The sequence below is a fragment of the Nicotiana sylvestris genome, chromosome 5, assembly GCF_000393655.2.
Source record: "Nicotiana sylvestris chromosome 5, ASM39365v2, whole genome shotgun sequence".
Lineage (NCBI taxonomy): Eukaryota > Viridiplantae > Streptophyta > Magnoliopsida > Solanales > Solanaceae > Nicotiana > Nicotiana sylvestris.
In genome coordinates this window covers 103621751-103643170 of record NC_091061.1, presented here as the reverse complement: position 1 = coordinate 103643170, position 21420 = coordinate 103621751, and positions in this window count along the sequence as shown.

Below are 21420 nucleotides of genomic sequence, written 5' to 3'. Positions count from 1 at the left end.
TTGGTGGTTCATAAATTGCCCACTGATCCAGCACTCCTCCCTGTCAAGCAGAAGTTGAGAAAGTTCAAAACAGACATAAGTGTGAAGATCAAAGAAGAGATCACCAAGCAGTTTGAGGCAAGGGTCATTCAGGTTACACGGTACCCCACTTGGTTAGCCAATGTCGTGCCTGTGCCAAAGAAAGATGGCAAGACCAGGGTGTGCGTCGATTATCGAGACCTTAACAAGGCAAGCCCAAAAGATAATTTCCCACTGCCCAACATCCATATACTGATCGACAATTGTGCCAAACATGATATTGGCTCTTTTGTGGATTGTTATGCGGGTTATCATCAGATTCTAATGGATAAGGAAGATGCAGAAAAGACGGCATTCATCACGCCGTGGGGAACGTATTGTTATCGGGTCATGCCGTTTGGTTTGAAAAATGCTGGGGCAACTTATATGAGGGCCATGACAACTATCTTCCATGATATGATACATAAAGAAATCGAGGTATACGTGGATGATGTGATCGTGAAGTCTAGACAGCAATCCGACCATGTCAGAGATTTGAGAAAATTCTTTCAAAGGCTTCGCAGGTACAATCTTAAGCTCAATCCTGCGAAATGTGCTTTCGGGGTGCCATCTGGGAAGTTGTTGGGATTTATAGTTAGCCAGAGGGGTATTGAATTAGACCCGTCAAAGATCAAAGCTATTCAGGAGTTGCCACCTCCAAGAAACAAAACCGAGGTGATGCGTTTGTTGGGAAGATTGAACTATATCAGCAGGTTCATTGCTCAGCTCACGGCAACGTGTGAACCAATTTTCAAATTGTTAAAGAAAGATGCCGCGGTCAAATGGACTGATGAATGCCAGGAGGCTTTTGATAAGATAAAGAGGTATTTGTCAAACCCACCCGTGCTGGTCCCACCAGAACCAGGGAGACCTTTGATTCTATATCTGACAGTTGTGGACAGTTCATTCGGCTGTGTACTGGGGCAGCATGATGTTACGGGCAGAAAGGAGCAGGCTATCTACTATCTCAGTAAGAAGTTCACATCTTACGAGGTCAAGTATACTCATCTGGAAAGGACATGTTGTGCCCTAACTTGGGTGGCACAGAAATTGAAACATTACTTGTCATCTTACACCACTTACCTTATATCTCGCTTGGACCCGTTGAAGTATATTTTTCAGAAACCCATGCCCACAGGAAGGCTTGCAAAGTGGCAGATCTTACTTACAGAGTTCGACATTGTCTATGTGACACGGACTGCCATGAAAGCACAGGCATTAGCCGATCACTTGGCTGAGAACCCCGTTGATGAAGATTATGAGCCTTTGAAAACTTATTTCCCTGATGAAGAGGTAATGCACATTGATGAATTAGAACAAGCTGAGAAGTCGGGATGGAAACTTTTCTTTGATGGGGCCGCCAATATGAAAGGCGTAGGAATAGGTGCGGTACTTATTTCGGAAACAGGTCAGCATTACCCCGTTACAGCTCGGCTTCGTTTCTACTGTACAAACAATATGGCAGAATATGAGGCGTGTATATTGGGATTGAGATTAGCTGTGGATATGGATGTACGGAAAGTCTTGGTCATGGGTGACTCGGACTTACTGGTACACCAAATTCAAGGGGAATGGGAAACACGGTACTTGAAGCTTATACCGTATCGGCAGTGTCTGCATGAGCTTTGCCAGCGTTTTCAGGCCATAGAATTCAGACATATTCCAAGGATTCATAATGAGGTTGTTGACGCTTTGGCTACTTTGGCGTCAATGTTGCACCATCCAGATAAGGCCTATGTTGATCCATTGCAGATTCAAGTCCGTGATCAACATGCTTACTGTAATGTAATAGAAGAGGAAATCGATGGAGAGCCGTGGTTCCATGATATCAAAGAGTACATCAAAGCGGGAGTATATCCAACGCAGGCCACCGGTGATCAGAAAAGAACAATTCGACGGTTGGCAAGTGGGTTTTCCTTAGTGGAGGAGTACTGTACAAAAGAACGCCAGAGCTCGGTTTGTTGAGATGTATAGATGCACGGCAGGCCACAACTATCATGACTGAGGTGCATTCCGGAGTTTGCGGACCGCATATGAGTGGGTATGTTCTAGCAAAGAAGATTCTCCGAGCAGGTTATTATTGGCTCACGATGGAGCGAGATTGTATCAGTTTTGTGCGTAAGTGTCATCAATGCCAAATACATGGAGATTTGATTCATGCTCCACCATCAGAATTACATACGATGTCCGCGCCATGGCCTTTTGTTGCATGGGGCATGGATGTTATTGGGCCAATTGATCCAGCAGCATCAAATGGGCACAGGTTTATCTTGGTAGCTATAGATTATTTTACCAAATGGGTGGAAGCGAAGACATTCAAGTCTGTGACCAAGAAGGCTGTAGTTGACTTCGTGCATGCAAATATCATCTGTCGGTTTGGGATCCCAAAGGTAATCATCACAGATAATGGGGCTAATCTTAATAGTCATTTGATGAAGGAGACATGTGAGCAGTTTAAGATTGCTCACAGGCACTCTACTCCGTACCGTCCCAAGGCAAATGGTGCGGTTGAAGCGGCCAATAAGAACATAAAGAAAATACTCCGGAAGATGGTTGAAGGATCTAGACAATGGCACGAGAAATTGCCTTTTGCATTGTTAGGATATCGCACCACCGTGCGTACCTCGGTAGGGGCGACTCCTTACTCATTGGTATACGGTACCGAGGCAGTAATACCCGCAGAAGTGGAAATCCCATCTCTGCGAATCATTGCAGAGGCTGAGATCGATGATGATGAATGGGTGAAAAGCCGTCTTGAGCAGTTGAGTTTGATCGATGAGAAAAGATTGGCATCAGTGTGTCATGGCCAACTGTACCAACGAAGAATGGCAAGAGCATACAACAAAAAAGTACGTCCAAGGAAATTTGAAGTCGGGCAATTAGTACTGAGGCGGATCTTGCCTCATTGGGCTGAGGCAAAAGGAAAATTTGCCCCAAACTGGCAGGGACCATTTGTAGTAACCAGAGTGTTGTCTAACGGAGCATTGTATTTGACAGATGTGGAAGGAAAATGTGTAGAAATGGCCATCAATTCCGATGCGGTCAAGAGATATTATGTATGATTTCTTTATTTTCTGAATGTATCTGTTCGTATTTGGCATATCTTAAAGATTGAAATGATGAAGGCATTTTGTTCTGCTATCCAAACACTCTTATCCCTTATTATCCCCTTCGAGCCTTACTTATTTTTCATACACCTCTTTCGGAATCAGCGGCACTATCAGAGAACACAGGTGCTGAACATAAAGAAAAGAAGGAAAGAAAAGAAAAGAAAGAAAAAAAGAAGAAAAGGAAAAGAAAAAGAAAAGAAGAAAAGGAAAAGAAAGAAAAGTGAAAGAAAATGAAAGGAAGAAAATCACAACAACAAAGTTAAATACAGTGAACTACGTTTGACTTGATCCCGAAAGGGTACGTAGGCAGCCTTACTCCAAGGTTCAGTCATACCAAATAGAAATCCAAAAATTTCCAAGCAAGAAACTGGGGCAGAAGTGGTGATTGTTATGAAAGTTGGATTCCGAAAGTTGTAATTTGAACCCATTTGAATTGTTTTGAGCCTTTTATACCTTTCTTTCTAACTCAATCCAAAAGCCTACATTACGGTCCAAAGAAAGGCCTTATGATCAGTTTTGAGAAATGCCAAGATGAACAGGTAGGAATAACCCACGATAGGGGCAACACTCTGGTTCGAGCAAGAAGAACAAAAATAAATGAGAGAGTCTTATAGGTGAAAACCCTCACGGGCACCGTAAGGCGACGGGAGCTGAGAAAAAAATAAATGAGAGAGTCTTGTTGGTGAAAACCTTTACGGGCACCTCAAGGCGAAGGTGAGATAAGAAATGGAAAACTGAGAAAGGTCTGTTGATAGAAACCGTTTCGCGGTACCGCAGGGAAACAAGGTTAAGGTCTGGATAAATCAAACAAGTGATGGAAGTTCTGGGCAATGAGGTACGGCAATTGAGAGTTGTTTGGTTGGACAGATTGGGCTGATTAATCCAAAATGCATGTCATGACCATCGGTACTAGTTGTCTCGCTCAGATAAGTTTCTTTTCCTTCTCTTTTCAAACAGTCATCTGGTTTTGGATTCTTCTTATCCTTAACTCAAGAATCATTGCATTTCATTTTCTTTTGAGGGTTTTATCTAGCTGAGATGTTTCAGTGCCAGTTTTGTTCAATGCAAGTAGAAAGGACTTCAAAGCTCACAACCAGCTTGTAGGATTGTAAAGCACAATGTGGTCAGAGCATGTCAAAAACAACTTGATGTCAAGTGGAATACAGGGAATTAACGGAAGTTTCATCGGTGAAATGATTGGGGAATGTCGTGGGAAAGGCAAAAGCTCAAACAAAAAGGTCAGAAAAGTGAAATAACAGCAGGGGTGTAAAACATTTAGGTCGCCAGAGGTTGGGAAATTTAAAAGTTGGTCAGAAAGTCAAGCGGTTCAGGGTCAGTGCGTGGAAATCAGTCAACACAAAGCAAGGCAGTGGAAGGATTTTTCAGCAAGAATGCCATCAACTAACCACCGTTTTAAACTGACGAAATTTTCTTTGATTCAGCAGGGGGAGAAAAGTTAGTTGTTGAGGAGGAATTCTCCAGGAGGGAAAAACAAGCACTAATCAGTTCGCATGTTTAGGATAAATGCAAGTTATTAGGAGTCCGCCTGGAGAATAGAGACATTCAATTTCAAATTTAGAAATCAGGAGTTCGCCTGGAGAACAGAGACATACTTTTCAAGTTTGACGTCAGGAGTCCACCTGAAGAACGGAGACATACAGTTTAAATTTCAAAAGTCAGGAGTCCGCCTGGAGAATAGAGACATTCAATTTTAAATTTAGCAATCAAGAGTCCGCCTGGAGAACAGAGACATACTTTTCAAGTCTGATGTCAGGAGTCCGTCTGAAGAACGGAGACACACAGTTCAAGTATTGGTTGAAGTCAGGAGCCCCCTGAATAACAGAATGGCGATTTATTGGTTGAAGTCAGGAGCCCGCCTGAAGAGAGGAATGGCGTTTATTTTTAAAGTTGTTGTTGAAGTTGGGAGCCCGCCCATAGAACAGAGGCATACATTTCAGTCTTTTCATTTCAAGTGTTGAAGTTGGGAGCCCGCCCATAGAACAGAGGCATACATTTCGGTCTTTTTTTTCCAAGTGTTGAAGTTGGGAGCCCGCCCATAGAACAGAGGCATACATTTTAGTCTTTTCATTTCAAGTGTTGAAGTTGGGAGCCCGCCCATAGAACAGAGGCATACATTTCTGTCTTTTCATTTCAAGTGTTGAAGTTGGGAGCCCGCTCATAGAACAGAGGCATACATTTCAGTCTTTTCATTTCAAGTGTTGAAGTTGGGAGCCCGCCCATATAACAGAGGAATACATTCAGCATTAATTTTCAAGTATTAAAGTTGGGAGCCCGCCCATACAACAGAGGCATACATTTCAAGATCAAGTCACAGGACAATAAAACAGAGGGTTACAACAGGAATCCCCAGCAAGGAAACAATAAAAATCCCCAGCATCAGGAAGCAGAAGGTTGCAACAAGAGGTCCCAGCACAAACTCAAGTGCATGTGTCAAAAGGTAGAAAAACATCGGAAGAAAAACACCGTAAGAAATGCAAGCAGACAAGAAAGCAAGGCAACAAGAACCAATTGCAGTCTAGCATAGTTTCTTGTTTTCTTTTAAGCACGGTGTAACAAGGAGATCGGTAAGCAGTGGTAATAGCATGCAACAACAGTAACATTGCAGTCCCACGGTAGTTCCAGCTACCAAAACTTCCCGAACTACATTGACCTGATTCCTGTTCAGCCCAGGATATGTAGGAAGCCTCTGAAGCAAAGGTTCGGTCAAAATCTTTCAAAAAATGCTTCACACGGAGTACTCGAACGGGCAAAAATCGCTCGTATTCGCTCACTTTATCTTTGCACGAAAACCCTTCGTGTTTTCGGACAAAGAGGGGCAGCTGTGAGCACGTGATTTTTGCCCTATATGAGAATTACTCCCAAAAATTCAAAATAAAATGATTTTCCTTGGTGTGCAATTTTGAGAATTTTGTGACATTTTTGGATAATTATTTGTATTTGTTTGTGCATGTTTATTTGTTAAATTAATATAAAAAATACAAAAAAATATGTCGCATTTGCATTTAGGATTTGGTCCTACAATTGTTAGTAATTATGTTTGCTTTACAAAAATTAAAAAATTACAAAAATAGGCATATTTTGCATTTTTAGTATTTAATGTCCAAATATACAATTTTATGCTTAATTGCTACTTAATTATGCGTTAATTGTTATTGGGAATTAATTTGCGCTTTTATAACTTAACTTAGTTCTTAATAATAATTTAAGTATTTTATAATTTAGTTCTAGAAAAAATAAAAGAAGAAAAAGAGCAAAAATACAAAGAAAAATCGGATTGGGCCATTTCTTCAAATTTCAACCCCAAGCCCAAACAATTGTCCAATCTTCCCTACGACCCGGTCCATTTCAAATCGGGTCAACCCGGTCCATAACCCAACAACCTATTATCTTGCATTTCAAAAAATAAAACAAAAGAAAACAAAAAAAAATGAAAAAAAAAACCTAAAAACTATACTAACTACCCACCCACCCCCCTTCTCTATCTCTCTTCTTCTTCTTCCTCAAGCACCCAAACGACCCCCAACCTCCAGCAGCCATGGCTGCCCCCTTACACCCCAACCATGGCTTCCCCTCCATCTTCACGTCTTCATCTTCTCCGTCAACGTCGTCCATGGTTTCTCCGTTGCTTCATCTTCTTCGTCAAACCTCCGTTGTGCGCGCTGCTGCCTTCCCCGCTGCGTTTCAGCTAGTTTTTGCTCCTTCTGTTACGTCCAGCCATGGACGAGCTTCATCGTCACCTTGATGTTGTGTCGTCCATGGCTTCCCCTACTGCTGCATCATCCAAACAAGCCGCTACTGATGTTGTCGTTGTTGCGCCGCTGCTGCTGCCTGTCGCCGCCGCTGCTGCCGCGATGCTGCTTCTTTTCCTCCTTCTGGTCACGTTGAGTTGCTGCTGTGTTGAGTCGTCACTGCTGCTCACGTTTCCTCCATGGCCACGATGCTGTGGCTGCTTTCATCTTCTTCATACAAGCGAACCAAACGCACCCCAGCTGCTTCGGTTTCATCGCGTCTGTCGCGTTGAACTACTGCTACTTCGTTTGCTTCAGTTGCTTCTTAGGTTCGTGTTCATCGTCGATCGGTCGTTGTTGTCGTTTCATTTCCGGTTAGTTGGTTTTTGAGTTTTATTTTTTGCCCATATTTCGTTTTTATATTTCTCGAAGTTAAAATCGTTAAATATTTGATTCTTGTTTTGTTTGTTCATCGTTTGAATTAATTTTTAGTTTGTTCATGTGTTTTGTTAATTTAATTTTCAGATTCAAATGGGAAATTAATTAGTTGTTTTTCACGTTTATTTCATGTTAATTTTATTCATTTTTTTAAAAAGGAATTGTTAGTTGAATGTTTGTTAGATTCAAATTGAAGTTTAAATTAATTATTTCATCAATTTGTTTCATGTGTTTTATGTATTTTCAGAAATTGTTAACATTGTTTTAATCATGTGAATCTGTCATGTTTTGTCGTTTAAAAATAGATTCATTCATGTTCATACTTTGTTTGGTTGATCTTGAATCCGAAATTCGTATAGTTTGATTTCTTGTTTATCATTTATGATTACTTCTTGAATTTGTCTCATAATCTTGTTTAAGTTTAATATAGGAATTGTTTGTTGTAATGTTGTTAGAGTTGATTTTAAGTTCAATATTATTGAATTTAGAAATCTGAATATACTTGTTTGTTATTGTTGTTGTTGAATCTGAAAATAGGATTGTTTGTTGCTAAAAAATATTGTTCAATCAAATTTTAGTTGTTCTTTGTTGTTCAATTTGTGTTCATGTGATTTGTTGTTGAAATGTTGAAGAAATCATGTTCATGTGATTTGTTGTTTAAATTTGTGTAGAAATTGGTCATATTGGCTATATTTTGGTTGAGTGTGATTAATTGATTTGTTATAGCTGATGGGGTAGTTTGGTAATTTGCAGTACGTTCAGGGGTAGTTTGGTAATTTCAGTAAGGTCGGAGGGGTAGTTTAGGAATTGTACATTTTGTAATTTTTTATATGAAGCATGGGGGACAAAATGTAATGGGGTGGGTTGTGATATAGTTGTTTAATATAAAGGGGGGACAAGACAAAATTTAGTGTGGTTGATATATTTATTTAGTGTAATGGGGATGAGTGGGAAGATAATGGGTTTGGTGGGGGAAAGGGATTGATTTTAATTGATTAAAGGGTAGATTATATATAGGAGGTCTTGAACACAAAGAAAGAGAGAATAAGAGAAAGAACGAATCTGAAATAAGAGAATAAAAAGAGACAGAACAGAAAAACACAATGGGAGAAAAAAAAAAAGCTGAATATTTAAGAGAGAAAAATTCCAAAAAATATTCAAACTTTCAAATAAAAAAAAATTAAAAAAAATCTTCTGCTTTCTTTCATTGTTTGAAATCAGCATTAATTGTTGTTGTTTCATAAAAGTTGGAAGCATTTGTTGTTTGGGATTACTACTCCACCGGTCTGTTACTGGGTTGTTATTGTTGCTGGGCTGTTGTTACTGTGTTGTACTGTTCTTACTGCTGCTGATTCTCATCTTCATTTTCTTTTGCTTCCAATATCAGGTACACAACTGAAAAGCTGGTTATTGTAATCCGAATATGAAGCATGAATACAAAAAATGAAGAGTTGAAATTCTGAATTAGCTTTAATTATATTCTGATTTTTATTTGTATGTACAAATTATTTAGCTTGCAAATAATCAGAATCATGTAGCTATTTAATACATATAGTGGAACATTCGACGATAGCTTAACAGTTGAACTATCTGCATATATATTGCCTAAATAAATAAATGGTGTAGTAACTTCGTCGAGTCAAAAATCAAACGAATAGGCCATCTGGTAGGAACTTGGTAGAAATATTGTTTAGATTAAATATTATTGGTTAATTTCAGCATGTAAATAAATTAAGACATTTTTTTATTTTATTTTGTAGAGACAGATTTAATAGAAAATAATGTAGGCATTTTAGGATTGTCTTTTAAAAATAATGAGATGAGCCTCGCCCAATAAAATGCACCAATTGCGGGGCCCTCAATAAATGTTTAATTGAGTATTTAGAATTGGGGATGGACTGTTTAGTGAATTCCACGGTCTTACCCATAAATAATAATACGTTAATCGCTTTAGGCACGATGTTAATAATAATACATTCTTAAACACGGGTGCGCATTTTTGCGACCCAAATCCAAATCCCAAAACATTGAGTAAAATGTGTTCCGGATTGCGGGTGCATTTCATGTGACGTAATCCAAAGACATGTTTTAAACAATGTTCACATTCTTGTAAAAATAATAATAATAATTATGAAAGCGGCAAAAAGATAAAACTTGAACATGAGTTCATATTTGTATAAAATCAGATAATCAAGCCAAATATGACAGTTGAGCGACCGTGCTAGAACCACAGAATTCGGGAATGCCTAACACCTTCTCCCGGGTTAACAGAATTCCTTATCCGGATTTTTGGTGCACAGACTGTAATACAGAGTCATTCTTTTCCTCGATTCGGGATTAAAATTGGTGACTTGGAACATCCTAAATCTCCCAAGTGGCGACTCTGAAATAAATAAATAAATCCCGTTTCGACTGTCCTTTAATTGGAAAAAACTCCCCTGTACCCCCCGCGGGGGCCCCCTCGCGGGGGCGGAAAAAGGAGGTGTGACAGCTCTGGCGACTCTGCTGGGGACTTTTCTAAACCCAGAACCACTGGTTCGGGGTTAGAAATTCGAGCTTAGATAAATTGTTATATTTGGCTTTATCTGATTTTTACATGTTTGAGCCTAATGTGATAAATGTTGCTTTTACCGCTTTGATATTATTTGACTGTATATATAAATTGTGCCGAACCCTTCTCTATTCACCTCCGGGGATGTGCTTACTGGTTGAGACTCCCTATTCTGTTAGTGTTATACCCTTAAATAAAAAAGAGGCTCGGACAAGTTACGAAGCCGGATGGCCTTTTGGTTCCCGGTTAGTTGCCCCCTCCTCGACTTGAGTTGTCCGCTCGGGTACACAGTCTAGAACACCGAATCAGGTTTTGAACATAAAATAACATGACTTCATGTCGAATCCCTAGTAGGAACGATTTTTGCATCATGTTGCATTTGACTTAGGGGACTCAACACAGGGGTTGGGTCTGTCTAGGGCTAGCAACCTGAAATGAAAAAGACCATCTTGATGCATCCTATGTGCTACATGTTGCATTCCTTCAAGGGTAAAAGGGTAATTTGGCGGACCAATGATAATTGAGAGTGAATGAAAAGGAAAAAAGGAAAAAGAGAGGGTGAAGTGCGAAGATAAAGCAAATAGGGCCCGGTTATGTTTTGTTACATTTTTATTTAAAAAAACAATTTTAAAAAAAATGAAAAATTCAAAAACAAATTCTTTGCACTTTTTATCATTTTTGAAAAATAAAAAATAAAAAAAAAGGAAAAAGAAAATCCAAAAGATTTTACATGTTTCATCACCTTTTAAGAAAAAGCAAAAGAAAAAAAAAAGATATGTTTTCTCTGAATTAGTTATTTTTTTTATTCTCACCCGTATCCAATCTTCCCGAACTACACCGGTTTGATTCTCACCGGATGTGAGATACGTAGGCAACCTCATCGGGTCCAACCCCCCTTTTTGCTAAAATAGCCAAAAACAAAAATAAATAATAAAAAAAACATGTCAAAATTTTAATTTTGTCATGAATAAGTCGGGTGATGCTGTTTTGTCAAAAATAGCCGAATGTTCCTGAAAGGGATGCCGGAGGGCTGACTTTGCATAAACAGCCACTTTTCGGGTCATGTTTAAGATTTGGTCTAGTGGACCCCCACAACATTAAAAATCTTCGTCCCCGAGGCGTTGAAAGGCCGTGTTTGCAATGTTGAGTTTTCTATTTTTGAAAAATGATAAAAAGAGTCATAAATAAGTCGGGTGATGCTGTTTTTGTCAAAAATAGCCGAATGTTCCCGAAAGGGACGCCGGAAGGCTGACTTTGTATAGACAGCCACCTTGGGTCATTTTTTAGGGATTTTGGTCCAGTTGACCCACACAGCCTTAAAAATCTTCGTCCCCGAGGCGTTGAAAGGCCGTGTTTGCAATATTGAAGTTTCTATTTTGAAAAACGATAAAAAGGGTCATAAAAAAGTCGGGTGATGCTGTTTTTGTCAAAAATAGCCGAATGTTCCCGAAAGGAACGCTGGAGGGCTGACTTTGTATAAACAACCACCTTGGGTCATTTCTTTTAAAGATTTTGGTCCAATTGACCCACACAACCTTAAAAATCTTCGTCCCCGAGGCGCTGAAGGGCCGTGTTTGCAACACCAGGTTTTATTATAATTTGAAAAAAAAAAAAAGAAGAATCAGCGGTCAGGTGAATACCGTTTGGGTTTTTAGTCAAAATAAGCCGAGCCAGCTTCGGCCGCGTCTTAAACCGTTCTTGCCGAAATAGCCTTAGAGTATCTTTCAGTTGTCGAAAGGCTATTTTCGTAAAAGAACGAACAAGGTTGTAAAGTGTCATAAAATAATCCTCTCCGACCTCAAAATTCATGTGAAAGGGGCCACATTTGCAACAATAACCGTTTGGTTGCATTTGTCAAACGGAGAAAGGGAGCTGGCCTTTTGTTTTTGAGTTTGTAAATCTTTTGATTAGAATATGTGGGTTGTTTGACTTTCGAGTTTGTAGGTCATCTTTAAACCCTTGAAACCCAGTTTGTTTTATTATGGAAATTGATAAAGAAGAAAAATATTTCGTTGTTGTTACCTTTTATTAGTCCGAACTACGCAATGTCTGATTCATGCGGGGTCGTGATACGTAGGCAATCTCCATAAGATTCGACCACCACTGAAGAAAAAAAAAAGGAAAGCGCGAGTGCCTCGCATCTCTGATAGAACGGTTTAACTGCTTAGGTGCATTGCATCTCTGATATATGATTATCTGTCAAATGCCCTAACACTAACGTGATGGCTTCCCTTTGCTGTGTTCATATATAGAAAAGTGGTTGGTTGTGGTAACTCCTCCCTACAAAGCAAATGACACAGAACCTCAGAACAGAGTGGGTCGGTACTGATGACCGACAACAATTGGTCGAACGGAACAACGGGTTGGTAGAAGAAGTGAAAATGCTGAGACATCATGTGGCAGACATGTATCAGGCATGGATAACTGGGAAAACACCGTCCCCTCCACTGCCAAGCCTCTTGAACTCTGTCATTACCCAAGCACCCAACACCATAACGGAAGATCCCCCATACTCTCCATCCCAACCCACTTATGGCAGCTTTCCCAGCTACCCGAGTAGCTCCATCACTCGTCAACACTACTCCCCTCCCCAATGCTACTATTCTCCACGAGATTCCCAAGGACGGACTTCACTGTCCAAATACCCAGCTCCACAGAAGGCCTATCCACTCTCACAAGCCTACCGGAAGCCCCCTGGATCAGGTTTCCGGCCCAATCAAGCATTTAGGAACGAGAGGTTGCTGAAACGAGAAAAGGCTCTCACCCCTATCGGAGTATCTTATGCCAGTCTGTTTGAAAGGCTAAGGCATGCTGGTTTGATTGAGCCACTCCCCGCATGTACTCCAGATCCACGTGCAAGGAACTTTGATCCGGCAGCACGATGCGCATACCACTCCAATGTCAGAGGACATAGCATCGAAGACTGTCGTTCCTTGAAAAGGGAAATAGAAAGAATGATTCAGGAAGGGGCAATTGTGATCAATGACAGTGACAGGGAGCACGCGAATCCTCTTGAGAGCTCGCTGACCAAGGTTGATGATGTTGAAGCTGGTAATGGTCTTGGCAGTATTGATGCAAAGCTCAGTGGATAAGATGCCAGGTTTGATAATTGGGAGGGTGCTTCGTTCCTTGGTTATCAAAAGAGAAGTTTTGGATGGTTTATTTTGTTGCCATTTTGTTGACCGGATTATTCTTAGGGTTGTGTCAAACTTTTTTATCTTTCCATTTGTCATAACGGTTTGTTTAAGTTTTGTCCAGTTTGTTTTTTGGATTTTGTTCTGGTTTGTTTTGTTTTATTATTCAAACCATTTCACCGGAAGGCTAATGCAAAATTCGGTCTTTTATTATTTTCAGTCATCTCTTTGTTTAGTCCTTTTATCATTTTTATTCAACGCCGATTCTAGTGACATGACATGCGCACACAGTTTGGGCCTAATCATAAAAGATAATCATAAAACCCCGGAAAGGTGATCAGAGCATTTAAAGGAAATAAGGACGGTTTGAGATTATTCGGAGCTCGAGTCATGTGGAACTGGGGCAAGTAAAACATAAAGAAAACCGTTAAAAGCAAGATTCACCTTTCATGATAATGAGAGTAAGAGTGTCGCCCAACGGTGCTTTAGAAGTGACAAATGAACAAGCAAATGTTGAATATAATTGTCAAGTCCAGCACCATCAGAAGAGGCTACCAATCTTTGTTTAATTGTGTTGTTTGCATTTGGCATGTTTTGAAGACTGGAATGACGAAGGCATTTTGTTCTGCTACCTAAACACTTTATCCTTCGTTACCCCTTTTTGAGCCTTATTTATTTTTTCTTTCGTACCCCTCATTCGGAATCATTAGCAACGACTAGAAAACACAAGCATGGCCGGTAAAGAAAAAGAAAAAAAGAGAAAGAAAAGAAAACAACAAATCAAAACGAAAAAAAAGATAAAAAAAAAAAGAGAAAAGAAGAGAAAAATGATAACAAAAAAAAAGTCAGAAGAAAATAGAGGAATTGGGAACTACGTTTGACCTGATTCCTCAAAAAGGATACGTAGGCGCTTCACGGCTCGGTCATAGGGTGCATAGTGTGCATGGTGTAATAAAAAGTAAAAAAAATATAATAAAAAATAAATAATCTCCAAGCAAGAAACTGGGGCAAGGGTTGCGCTTGTTGTAAACAAATATGGTTCTGAAGGTTGTAATTTTGAACCCCAAATTGATTTGTTTTTTGAGCCTTTAATACCCTTTCTTTCTAGCCTATCCAAAAACCCACAATACGGTCCAAAGAAAGACCTTCTGATCAGTCTTCAAAAGATGCCAAGTCAGACAAATGAGAGTTTTACCGGTGAACATAACACTCTGTTCCACAGCAGAAAGGACTCTAATCCCCAGCAGAAAGAGTCATACCGGCAACACTCCGAATCCCCAGCTGGAAAGTGATACAAATGAGAGAGTCTTATCGGTGAAAATCTTTACGAACACCATAAGGCGATGAAAGCTGAGAGAAAAACCAAAATAAGAGAGGCTTGATAGTGAAAACCCTTCGGGCACTACAAGTCGAATAAGATTGAGAATCAGATGGGGAATCGCCAAATGAAGATCTTGAAAGACGATTGACGGTAGAGGATAGGCCACATGCGCATGTCATGACCATTAGAGTCGGTGTCTGCGTTTGATGGGTTTTTATTTATAGTTTCTTTTGTTAAAGATTCATTTTTTTCCTTTGTCTTTTATTCGGTTCCCCTTTTGTTTATCTTTCCTTTCATAGAAAAATTCCCCAATAGAGTCTGTTTGGTCAGAACAAGTGAGAATTGACTTCAAAAATAGGCCATCAGCTTTCCAATCATGCAAGATGAGATATGACTAGTACATCCAAGTGGTATAGTCAGCAAGGAACAAGTGCGAGGCCAGTGTCAAAAAAAAGATATCCCCAGCAAAAGGAAATTGACAAAAGGATTGACGAGTGTCAAGAGGGATATCCTTGCCGAAATCAAAGGTGATAAACCTCAAGGCCAAGGCCAGTGGACAAATCAAGGAGAGCAATGAGCATGATTTGGGAAATTCATGCGAGACTAAAAGGTCGGAAAAATGCAAGTTTCCGAGCCATGCCGCAAAAGAAGAGGGATATCCCCAGCAGAAAGGAATTATCCCCAGCAAACAATATCATCCCCGACAAGTTTTGGAACGCAGAGCAGGGAAGGAGAAAGGAAAAAGCCATCCCAATGGAGTATCACAACCAACCACCGCGTTTTAAACTAACAAATTTTGTTTGATTTGAAACAGGTAAAGGAAATGGCATTGATAACGGAAATGCATGCCACAAGAAGGATTATAAAACTGGGACAGAAATTTTTCCTTTCATCTAGAAAATTTTCTGAAAGTCAGATACCCAGTTGGGGAAGAATAAAGACAGCCAGTCTCAAGAGAAGTGGTCTTTGAACTAGTGTTGCCCCCAACATAATAAGTTTCAACGGAGGAAGTTGTTCCCCAGCAGACAGAACAAAGGGATGAAACTTGTGCTCAGAAAAGCAGAAGGCCAGTATCATTCCCAACAGCCTTCCGAAGAGTGAAGCACTAGTTCTGAAGGAATCAGAATCCCCCAGCAGTGTTATCCTCGACAGCGTTATCCCCAGCTGATAACATTTTATCCCCCAACAGGTAAGTAAATAATTCCCCAACAGTGTTATCCCCAGTAGTTTCGAGGAGTCCAACACAAGTTTAGTGAAAATCGGTATCCTCAGCGGTTCCTTTCAGGGAAAGGCAAAACGAGTCTTAAGGGAGGTAGTCTTCGAAGGAAGAAGCTATGCAAAAAAAAAAGAGAAAAAGAAAAAGAAAAAAAAAAAGAAAAAAAAGGAAGAAGGGGGAAGTAGTTTGCAGAGGAATGAAACATCCTATTTAAAAAAGGAAGTAATTTTTGGAAGGAGTAAGATAACATATTTACTCAGCAGAGTTATCCTCAGCAGTGTTATCCCCAGCAGGATCACTCAGCAGTTCGCAATGTTATCCCCAGCGGATCATCGAGATGTAGAAGCATCCTCGACAGAGTTTCGACCAAGTTTCAAGAGGGTCGGACAACCCAGAGTGGTTAAGGAAGAAAAGGAAAATTCATCCCCAGCAAAATAATCCCCGGCAATTTCGAGGGAAGACAACACAGGTAAGTAAATAATTCAGGAAGAAGGAAATGGTTCACGCATAGGAGACGCACTTCCTAAGTTAAGGTTTCATTAATAGGAGACGCACTTCCTAGCTAAAAATTATTAAAGTTTTACCCCTAGGAGACGCACTTCCTAAGTTTATTTTACCCATAGGAGATGCATTTCCTCCTAAGTTTGTTTTTACCCATAGGAGATGTATTTCCTCCTAAAGTTTATTTTCAAAGTTGTTATTGAAATCAGGAGCCCGCCTGAAGAGAGGAATGGCGTTTATTTTTAAAGGTTGTTTAAATCTCGCCAACCTAAAGAAAGGAATGGCATTTTATTTTCAAAGTTGTTGAAGTCAGGAGCCCGCCTGAAGAGAGGAATGACGTTTATTTTTCAAAGTTGTTGAAATCAGGAGCCCGCCTGAAGAGAGGAATGACGTTTATTTTTAAAAAGTTGTTTAAATCTCGCCAACCTAAAGAAAGGAATGGCAGTTTATTTTCAAAGTTGTTGTTGAAATCAGGAGCCCGCCTAAAGAGAGGAAAGGCGTTTATTTTTAAAAAGTTGTTTAAATCTCGCCAACCTAAAGAAAGGAATGACATTTTATTTTCAAAGTTGTTGAAGTCAGGAGCCCACCTGAAGAGAGGAATGGCGTTTCAGGAGCCCGCCTGAAGAAAGGAATGGAAATTTATTTTCAAAATTGTTGAAGTCAGGAGCCCGCCTGAAGAGAGGAATGACGTTTATTTTAAAAGTTGTTTATTTGAAGTCAGGAGCCCGCCTGAAGAGAGGAAAGGCGTTTTATTTTAAAGTTGTTTAAATCTCGCCAACTTAAAAGGAATGGCGTTTTGTTTTCATTTTCAGTTGTTGAAGTTGGGAGCCCGCCCATAGAACAGAGGCATACATTTCAGTCTTTTCATTTTCAGTTGTTGAAGTTGGGAGCCCGCCCATAGAACAGAGGCATACATTTCAGTCTTTTCATTTCAAGTGTTGAAGTTGGGAGCCCGCCCATAGAACAAAGGCATACATTTTAGTCTTTTCATTTCAAGTGTTGAAGTTGGGAGCCCGCCCATAGAACAGAGGCATACATTTCAGTCTTATCATTTTCAGTTGTTGAAGTTGGGAGCCCGCCCATAGAACAGAGGCATACATTTCGGTCTTTTCATTTCAAGTGTTGAAGTTGGGAGCCCGCCCATAGAACAGAGGCATACATTTCGGTCTTTTCATTTCAAGTGTTGAAGTTGGGAGCCCGCCCATAGAACAAAGGCATACATTCAGTCTTTTCATTTCAAGTGTTGAAGTTGGGAGCCCGCCCATAGAACAGAGGAATATATTCAGTCTTTTCATTTCAAGTATTAAAGTTGGGAGCCCGCCCATATAACAGAGGAATACATTCAGCATTAATTTTCAAGTATTGAAGTTGGGAGCCCGCCCATACAACAGAGGCATACATTTCAAGATCAAGTCAGAGGACAATAAAACAGAGGGTTACAATAGGAATCCCCAGCAGGAAACAATAAAATTCCCCGGCACCGGGAAGCAGAAGGTTGCAACAAGAGGTCCCAGCACAAACTCAAGTGCATGTGTCAAAAAGAAGAAAAGCACCGGAAAAAATGCAAGCAGACAAGAAAGCAAGGCAACAAGAAAAATTGCAGTCTAGCCTAGCTTCTTGTTTTCTTTTAAGCACGGTGTAACAAGGAGATCGGTAAGCAGTGGTAATAGCATGCAACAACAGTAACATTGCAGTCCTACGGTAGTCCCAGCTACCAAAATTTCTCGAACTACATTGACCTGATTCCTGTTTAGCCCAGGATATGTAGGAAACCTGTGAAGCAAAGGTTCGGTCAAATCTTTTTCAAAAAATGCTTTATACGGAGTACTCGGATGGGCAAAAATCGCTCGCTTCATCTTTGCACAAAAACCCTTCATGTCTTCGGGCAAAGAGGGGCAACTGTAAGCACGTGATTTTTGCCCAATATGAGAATTACTCCCAAAAAATTCAAAAATAAAATAATTTTCTTTGGTGTGCAATTTTGTGATATTTTTTGAATAATTATTTGTATTTGTCTGTGCATGTTTATTTGTTAAATTAATAAAAATACAAAAATATGTCGCATTTTGCATGTAGGATTTAATTCTACAATTGTTAGTAATTAAATTTGTTTTACAAAAAAATAAAAATTACAAAAATAGGCATCGTTTGCATTTTTAGCATTTAATGTCCAAATATACAATTTTATGCTTAATTATTACTTAATTGTGCGTTAATTGTTATTTGGAGTTAATTTGCGCTTTTATAACTTAATTTAGTTCTTAATAATAGTTTAAGTATTTTTATAATTTAGTTTTAGAGAAATAAAAGAAGAAAAGAGAGCGAAAATATAAAGAAAGTCGGAATTGGGCCTCTTCTTCGATTTCAAGCCACAGGCCCAAAAAATGGCCCAATCTTCCCAAACGACCCAGTCCATTTCGAACTGGGTTGACCCAGTCCATAACCCAACACCCCTATTATCTTACAAACAACACAAAACAAAAAAAAAAGAAGAAGAAGAAAACCCTAAAAAATACTAACCCATCCGCCACCCCCCTCCCTTTTCCTTCTTCTTCCTCAAGCTTCACCAAGCTCCATCAATGGCTTCCTTCCTTCCCCTCATGCCACACACACTCACTCACGACACACACACACACTCACGGCACACACACACACGGTTGCGTCGTCTTCCTCCTTCAACCAAACAACTTTCGCGATGCCGCTCCATTATTTTTCCATAGCTGCTGCGTTGTTGCTCCAGCTTTCTTCATTGCCATCTTTCTCCTCGATGACCATAGTTGTTGAACGCAGCAACAGTCGACGATCATAGCTTATTCAGCTCCTTCATCGCTGCTTCTGATGCCTCGTCCGCTGCTGCCCGTCCGAAGCAACCGTCGCCGCTGCTTCATCGTCTTTCTCCGGTTGCGTCGCGGCTGCTTCCCTTCCTCCTTCCAGCTGCTACTGACCCTACTGTTTCTTCTTCCTCACTTACTATCACTGCGTCATTTCCTCCTCCAAAAACAGGAGTCCGCCATGGCTGCTGTCGCGACTGCTTCTTCCAACTCCGTCGCCGCTGCTGTCGCCGCTACTTCCTCGTCGTTGTTGCTCCATTCCAGCTGCCTCGTCGAGCTACTACAGCTTCACCATGGCCAGCTGCTTATGCCTTTTGCTTCATCTTCTCCAGCTCCTCCATTTTTTGCTGATGTTGCTCACGTTCCAGGCTTTTGCTTCATACTACCTTTGCGTCGAACAAATGACGAAGTTGCTACTGCCTCACTAACGTTGTGGCTGCTACCTCATCTTGCCTTCGTCTTCGTCTTCATTCGTTCGAGCTTTGGTCGAGGCTCAGACAGATTTGTTTACAATCGAGTTCATCGTTGATCATCTCCGGTTAGTTGTTTTTGAGTTTTATTTTTGTCCATATTTCGTTTTTATATTTCTCGAAGTTAAAATCGTTAAATATTTGATTCTTGTTTTGTTCGTTGTTCATCGTTGAAATAATTTTCTAGTGTGTTCATGTGTTTTGATTGAATTAATTTTCAGATTTCAAATGGAAAGTTAATTAGTGGTTTTTCATGTTTATTTCATGTTTGTTTTATTGTTTATGTAAGAATTTGTTAGTTTGATGTTTGTTAGATTCAAATTGAAATTTAATTGATTATTTCTTCAATTTGTTTCATGTTGTTATGTATTTTCCAGAAATTATTAATGTTGTTTGAGTCATTTAATCCGTCATGTTTGTTGTTTTAAAAATAGATTCATTCATGTTCATACTTTGTTTATTTGTTCTTGAATCCGAAATTTGTATAGCTTGATTTCTTGTTTACCATTTATGATTATTTCTTGAATTTGTCTCATAATCTTGTTTAAAGTTTAATATAGGAATTGTTTGTTGTAATGTTGTTAGAGTTGATTTTAAGTTCAATATTATTGAATTTAGAAATCTAAATATACTTGTTTGATTGTTGTTGTTGAATCTGAAAATAGGTTTGTTGCTAAAAATATTGTTCAATCAAATTTTAGTTGTTCTTTGTTGTTCAATCATGTTCATGTGATTTGTTGTTGAAATGTTGAAGAAATCATGTTCATGAGATTTGTTGTTTGAATTTATGTAGAAATTGGTCATATTGACTATATTTTGGTTGAGTGTGATTAATTGATTTGTTATAGCTGATGGGGTAGTTTGGTAAGTTGCAGTACGTTCAGGGGTAGTTTGGTAATTTCAGTAAGGTCGGAGGGGTAGTTTAGGAATTGTACATTTTGTAATTTTTTATATGAAGCATGGGGGACAAAATGTAATGGGGTGGGTTGTGATACGGTTGTTTAATATAAAGGGGGGACAAGACAAAATTTAGTGGGGTTGATATATTTATTTAGTGTAATGGGGATGAGTGGGAAGATAAAGGGTTTGGTGGGGGAAATTGATTGATTTTAATTGATTAAAGGGTAGATTATATATAGGAGGTCTTGAACACAAAGAAAGAGAGAAATAAGAAAAAGAACGAATCTGAAATAAGAGAATAAAAAGAGACAGAACAGAAAAACACAAGGGGAGAAAAAAAAAACTGAATATTTAAGAGAGAAAAATTCCGAAAAATATTCAAACTTTCAAATAAAAAAAAATTAAAAAAAAATCTTCTGCTTTCTTTCATTGTTTGAAATCAGCATTAATTGTTGTTGTTTCATAAAAGTTGGAAGCATTTGTTGTTTGGGATTACTACTCCACCTGTCTGTTACTGGGTTGTTATTGTTGCTGGGTTGTTGTTACTGTGTTGTACTGTTATTACTGCTGCTGATTCTCATCTTCATTTTCTTTTGCTTCCAATACCAGGTACACAACTGAAAAGCTGGTTATTGTAATCCGAATATGAAGCATGAATACAAAAAATGAAGAGTTGAAATTCTGAATTAGCTTTAATTATATTCTGATTTTTATTTGTATGTACAAATTATTTAGCTTGCAAAAAATCAGAATCATGTAGCTATTTAATACATATAATGGAACATTCGACGATAGCTTAACAGTTGAACTATCTGCATATATTGCCTAAATAAATAAATGGTGTAGTAACTTCATCGAGTCAAAAATCAAACGAATAGGTCATCTGGTAGGAACTTGGTAGAAATATTGTTTAGATTAAATATTATTGGTTAATTTCAGCATGTAAATAAATTAAGACATTTTTTTATTTTATTTTGTAGAGACAGATTTGATAGAAAATAATGTAGGCATTTTAGGATTGTCTTTTAAAAATAATGAGATGAGCCTCGCCCAATAAAATGCACCAATTGCGGGGCCCTCAATAAATGTTTAATTGAGTATTTAGAATTCGGGATGGACTGTTTAGTGAATTCCACGGTCTT